The sequence below is a fragment of the Hibiscus syriacus genome, unplaced genomic scaffold (genome assembly GCF_006381635.1).
Source record: "Hibiscus syriacus cultivar Baekdansim isolate YM2019G1 unplaced genomic scaffold, ASM638163v2 tig00110637_pilon, whole genome shotgun sequence".
Lineage (NCBI taxonomy): Eukaryota > Viridiplantae > Streptophyta > Magnoliopsida > Malvales > Malvaceae > Hibiscus > Hibiscus syriacus.
Genome location: NW_024062808.1, coordinates 5,912,236 through 5,918,328, shown reverse-complemented (window position 1 = coordinate 5,918,328; position 6,093 = coordinate 5,912,236).

Genomic DNA, 6,093 nt, shown 5'->3' with positions numbered 1-6,093 from the left:
CACACGCTAAGTATACACTTAGTGAGACAATCATATGAATATTTAAAGCAATGTAACATATATATTTAAATGAATAACTATATTCAATGCAATATGATCACTTACATGTATTCCAACCATGCTACCATAAATTAACATGATATAATTGAATATCAAGTTTCTTACCAATATACTTGCCATTCATTCTACAAGCTCCTAAGCTTATTTTTCTGTTTACCATTTATTAACCAATAAAGCATAGCCCAATCTAACCTTGAAGACCCTGAGTATTCGAGTCAAATACATGCACCATAGTGCTAAACCTGCACTAAGCTTACACTCTAATGCTAATCCAGATATGACAATAAGGTCGTGCCCACCACCTACACTAGGTTTACACTGTAGTATTGATCTGTATATGACACATAAGGTTGTGCCCACCACCAGTACCTAGTGTCCTTACACACTAGTGCTAATATAAACCTGCAGCTGCTATATTCTATGGAATACCAACTGTACCCTGTCCTTCAATGACTTACTTGGGCATATAGTCTATTTTATTTGATCCATCTATGGCAAAGTATATTATCATAATTTAACATTGGGTAGTTCATACCCGAAATATCATTCGTGTTAAATAGCATATGTGTTCATGATAAACATCATATGTAACGATCAGTGATCAATGCATTTTATATTCAACTTTTGACATATTTAGAATATGTCAAATGTATGATATATGACATAAATATCATGCCATTATAAATAAGGTAGACTTATCGGAAGTCTTACCCAATGATGTATAAAACATCCATGTATAATGTTATGTATGCATTGCACTCATTTTGACATTATATACAAGCCAAAATGTAAGCCTCACTAAGCTTTAACTTAATCCTTTGCTTCTAATTTGGTTAAATCCCAAAATTGGTCATAATTTCATATCCTGGCAGTTTGCACTACCTTTAAAGAAATATTATTATGTATTAATATAAACCTTTAAAAAATTATTCCGTTTATACCAATGCAAACTCGACTCAAATACAAATCTATCTATATAAGGCACTCCTAATAGTTAAATATTTACAATTTATGGTAAATTTCCAAAGTTGATCGACAAAATATATTTTGAGCAGAATCTGCTGCCTCGTTTTCTGACTTATCCTCAGTTAAAAATTTATATATTTTTGTATACACCTCAAAATCAGTTTCTGTTTATTCTAAACAAAACTAAACTGGTATACTAGTCCAACTGTATAAAAATCATCCTCTAATCATTTTTTTAAAATTTATAGTGATTTTCTAAACTTATTGTTCAGAACATAAATTCTAAGCAGGTTTCACCAATTTGCATTTTTAACTTGTTCACTAATTCTATTAGCTCACCAAATGCACATATATGCATGCATCACAAATCACATAACATTTTAGGAGTCACTCCTTACCATAGTAACTTTGTCATTAGCTCATCGCAAGCCAATGTTTGTTTGATAACATAAGTAAAATTAAATTTGCACTCACCTGATGTCCTTAGCTTGCAAACTTCCCTTAGGATTTCACATTCCATCCTTAAGCTTTTCCTTATATTTGATATTGCTTGATCTTGATTTCAAGCACACAATCTAAATAAGCATCATTACCAAAATATAAAAATTCAAACCAAATGTTAGAATCTTACTAACATAGACATACTTTAGAAAATAAATTCCTAACAATTTTTCTGATGCCTATTCGATATAATTTCCATGTCACAATATAAATGTTGACCTTAATACTTCTAATTGACCACTCAAGTTCCTTTTTATCCCAACTTCACAAAATATTTTCACTTAAGCTCCCAACATTTCCATATTTGTGATTTAAACCTCAATTTTTACAAGCTTTCCAAAATAATCCAATTTCACATCCTAACTTCAATTTCAACACTCAAACATTAATTTCCAGCATATCACATCAACTATTGAACAATTACACAACAACCCACAAATTTTCTAAAATTGTCGATTAGGTCCCCCTAACTTTCATAAAATTACATAAAAGTCCCCAAATTTTTATAAGGCTTGTATAATACTTCCTACATCATTTCCAGCCCCTACCTAATTTTTCAATAATTTTTCTCATCCTCTATAGTCAAGGCCGAATGCTTTATATATTCAAGATTAGGGTTTTCATGATTTTACACAATTTTGATTCGATTCAAGCATGTAATTAACTTTGATTCAACCTTATAAAATCTCTACAATCAAAACTCTAACTTAATTTCATAAAAACACATCTTTCTCCCAAGATTAGGGTTAGGTTGAAACTTCATATGTTCATATGATCATGTACAAGTGATTTTAATCATCAATCATGCTTGGAAATGATTCTACAACCTCAATAACATCAAATCCTTCATCAATTCCATAAAGCCTAATGTGAACATAAACCCTATAATTTGGGATCTTTAAACGTAAACCAAATTAGTAAACAATAATGGTACCAAATGATAGTGTTTTTCGAATACAACAATTTTCTATTTCACAATATGGTCCAAAATTCAAAGGAAATTGCTTAAAAAATGAAAAATAATAATTCTCCTACCTTGTTCACGGGGAGAACGAAATGTTGGCTTAAAATGACTAAGTTTTCATGAAATTTCTAATGAATTTCATGTTAATTTAGCCTTTATTTAAGTTTAAATTAATAAAATATTAATTTAATGAGAAATATCCATTTTGCCATTAATGAAACTTGATATTTACAATAATACCAAGCCACATAATCTTATCATCTTTCCAAAGTCAAAGATGAACAAAATATTTTACCCTTTTCCAATTTTACCAAGCAACTTTTCAAAAATTGCAATCTTGCCATTTAAATCCAATTGTCTAAATTGAACATGGAAATAAATTATCAAATCCAAGGCTCCATATTATTTTCCATCATTTTAAAATGAAGAAATAATATTTCTAAGCTTAATTTATCATCCTTCAAATTTTCCTGAAATTTCTATTCGATCCGATTTATCGAATTTTTATCGAACTTTAATACTCTCTAGTTTTAACACAATTTCCATATCAAGAAATGATTTCAATAAAACCCTAATCTTAAGAGTAAACTATCCATTTATGAAAAAAAAATCTTTTTAGGAAAATTACCACTTAGGTCCCTAAACTTTTCCCAATTTTCTAATTTTGCCACCAAACTTTCGAAATTTATATTTTGGTCACTAACCAAAATTTTAGGTATTACAACAAACTTGATTTCCTTTAATCTGAAGCACCCAAATTCAATGATACTATGCAACGCTGCACATTAATGAGTGTGATATATAGATCACATTCATATACAACACGAAGACATTATTGACGAAGACTTGACTCACCTAGTTGATTCACTTACTGATCATGCACAAATACATACAAAAAAAATTGAAGGAATTTCTGCACTTCGAGACTCACAACTCCCTACCTGACCTTTAGTGCTCTTAGTATCAGAATATATACATTGTTAGCTTACTCCTCGAGAGTACTTGGGGCATCTGTGACCTGTTAGCAACTGAAGTGCCGTGGCACTGACTGAGGTAGATATTAGTTAAAGAGACATGTGTATTCTTAACACTTGTAGAGATCTTCATATCTACTGTTGAACTTGGGATTTTGAAATTCTCTACGGGTCGATCACACGAACCCTCAAATAATATCTAAGGTAAATTGCTTATTCTACTAAGGTCTACCAACTCAACACTTAGATCCTCACACGAGGACTTTTTCTATTTAGTTTACTTAACACCACAAAAGAATCCATGAACTCATGGTTACTAAAGCAACATAAAAAGCTGAAACATTTGAAAAAAGTACCTGACATCTCATATATGTCCTCGACATCTGACCTTACCCCTCTGCTATCTTATAAATGAGATCAAACATCGTCGAACCAGAAATAGGTTGAACTACTCATGTACTCTCCTGTTTGAGCATAAAACCAAGTTTAACTGAACTAGTACAATCCTTCACCATCCGTGTTAAAGATCCGCATCCATAACACTTCCTAGAAAGCTTGAAGCATATTCCTCGAAGATTCTTTGCACAATGCTTGCACTCTGGATACCTTGAAACTCCATCAGAGCCTCTAGAGCTCGTCACAAATGGAAAAGATGGCGGTCTCCTATGAGACCCTACGTTTGACTTCTGACTCGGCTGGAGTGAAAAAGCTGACGTCACTCTCATTTTCTCACGTGGACCTCTGGTCCTCTCAGCCAACGATTGAGATTGGTCTATTGGCACATAAGTCCTCATACTCGGGCTACCTGATTTACCCAACAAACTTTTCCTCATAACTTATATTATCTCCACGACCTTAGTATGTCGTGTCCATTTAGAAAACACTTTACGAGGGTTTGTCACCAACTTCTCATGAATATCAATATGTATATCCTCAAGGAACCTCTTACACCTCAAGGACACAATTACAACTAACTCTGGAGCATAACCACTTAACCGGAGAAAATCTCTCTCATACTCGAACACTGAGTGGTCCATCTGAACCAACTGAGAGAACTGTATCCTCAAACCATCTATGTGCGCATCACCAATATAATTGCCTCTAAAATCATCTAATAATTGATCCCACGTAGGTACATATGGTTGTAGATACATCTCTATAGTATGTCACCAATCGATAGAATCACCCTTGAGTAAAGCGATGGTGCACTCTAACTTACCCTCTGGGTTAAGATGAAGTTGCCTCAAAGTCCTAATGGTTTCTCTCAACCAGTGATCGACCAAAATCAGATCATCATCCCCTAAACCATAAAATTCGACTATCTTATACCTCCTTAGTCTCTTTACTGGGTCTCTGACGCTACTAATGCACTCTGGGTGGCCGGCTGAACAGTCTGTACTCCAGGAATAGCGTCCGCTATGTCATTGAGATTGGAGATCAAATGTGAGAAAAAGGTTGACTCTGTGACTCTTGCGCCTAATGGAATCCTTTCATCCTCTACCTCCCTACTAAAACTATCTGGATGAAAGGCTCAACTCTCTATACTATTTTCAAAACTATGCTCGGAACTATCAGCCATCGAAACGCTCTATAACACAGATTTAGAAAAGAAACACCATCAGGATTCCAGACTTATACAAGTACTTTAAGTGCCTAGGGGAATGTATTCACTGACACCTTACTAGAACTGACCACATAGTCATAGGACTGACTTAACCTGACGCTCTAATACCACTAAATATAACACCATAAACACGATTTGGCCTAAAGTGCCACACTGTGCCACTGAGGTGACCCTTGATTTTTAAACACTATTTATTTCCTTTTCAAACATACTGAATTGTATCATAAAAGGACTTAAATAATTATTGTAAAAATCATTTTACAAAACCGGAGCTCCGTGACATATGATTTAAACCAAAATAATACAGACACTGAGTTTAATAAACTGAATATATGATTAAGGTCCTATGAATACATATGCACACTAAAGCTACAGTACAGTTCTTTGTTAGAGATGTTGGAAGCTCTATTTCGACGGTGCTCCACGAACTACCCATGTTACTGACCTGCCAATGAAAAATATTCGAAGGATGAGCTTACAAAGCCCAACAATATAATCGTTAATCTAGAGTAGCATAAGAATTTCATAAACAAAAGTATGTTAAAGACATGGTATTAAGCAGTATGTGCATGCATGACCTAGATCAAGTGCTACCTACTTAAGGCTTTACTGCTATACGACTAAAGTAAGGGTCTCACGTTTTCCTTAATCCTCTACTAAGGGTCTCCCCATGAGAACACCTCTAAAAGGTCTCTAACCCAAAAGCTTGTACTGATATGCATTACCTAAATGCAACATAAACATACTATGCATTACCTGAATGCACCATGACATGCTGTGCACTAACTGAATAAAAACCTGACTAGTATCTGGTCTCACATAGCTCTCAGAGACTAGTTACTGAGGGAACCCTAATATCACATAGCATTGGCGTAATTTTCACAAAACATAAAAAATGATCTCCTAGTCCCCATATAGCCATCAGGTAGATCAAGGAGGGGAACCAAATATCACATAGCATCAATACAATTCCCACACAAATTGAAGCATTGGCTTGGTCTCAC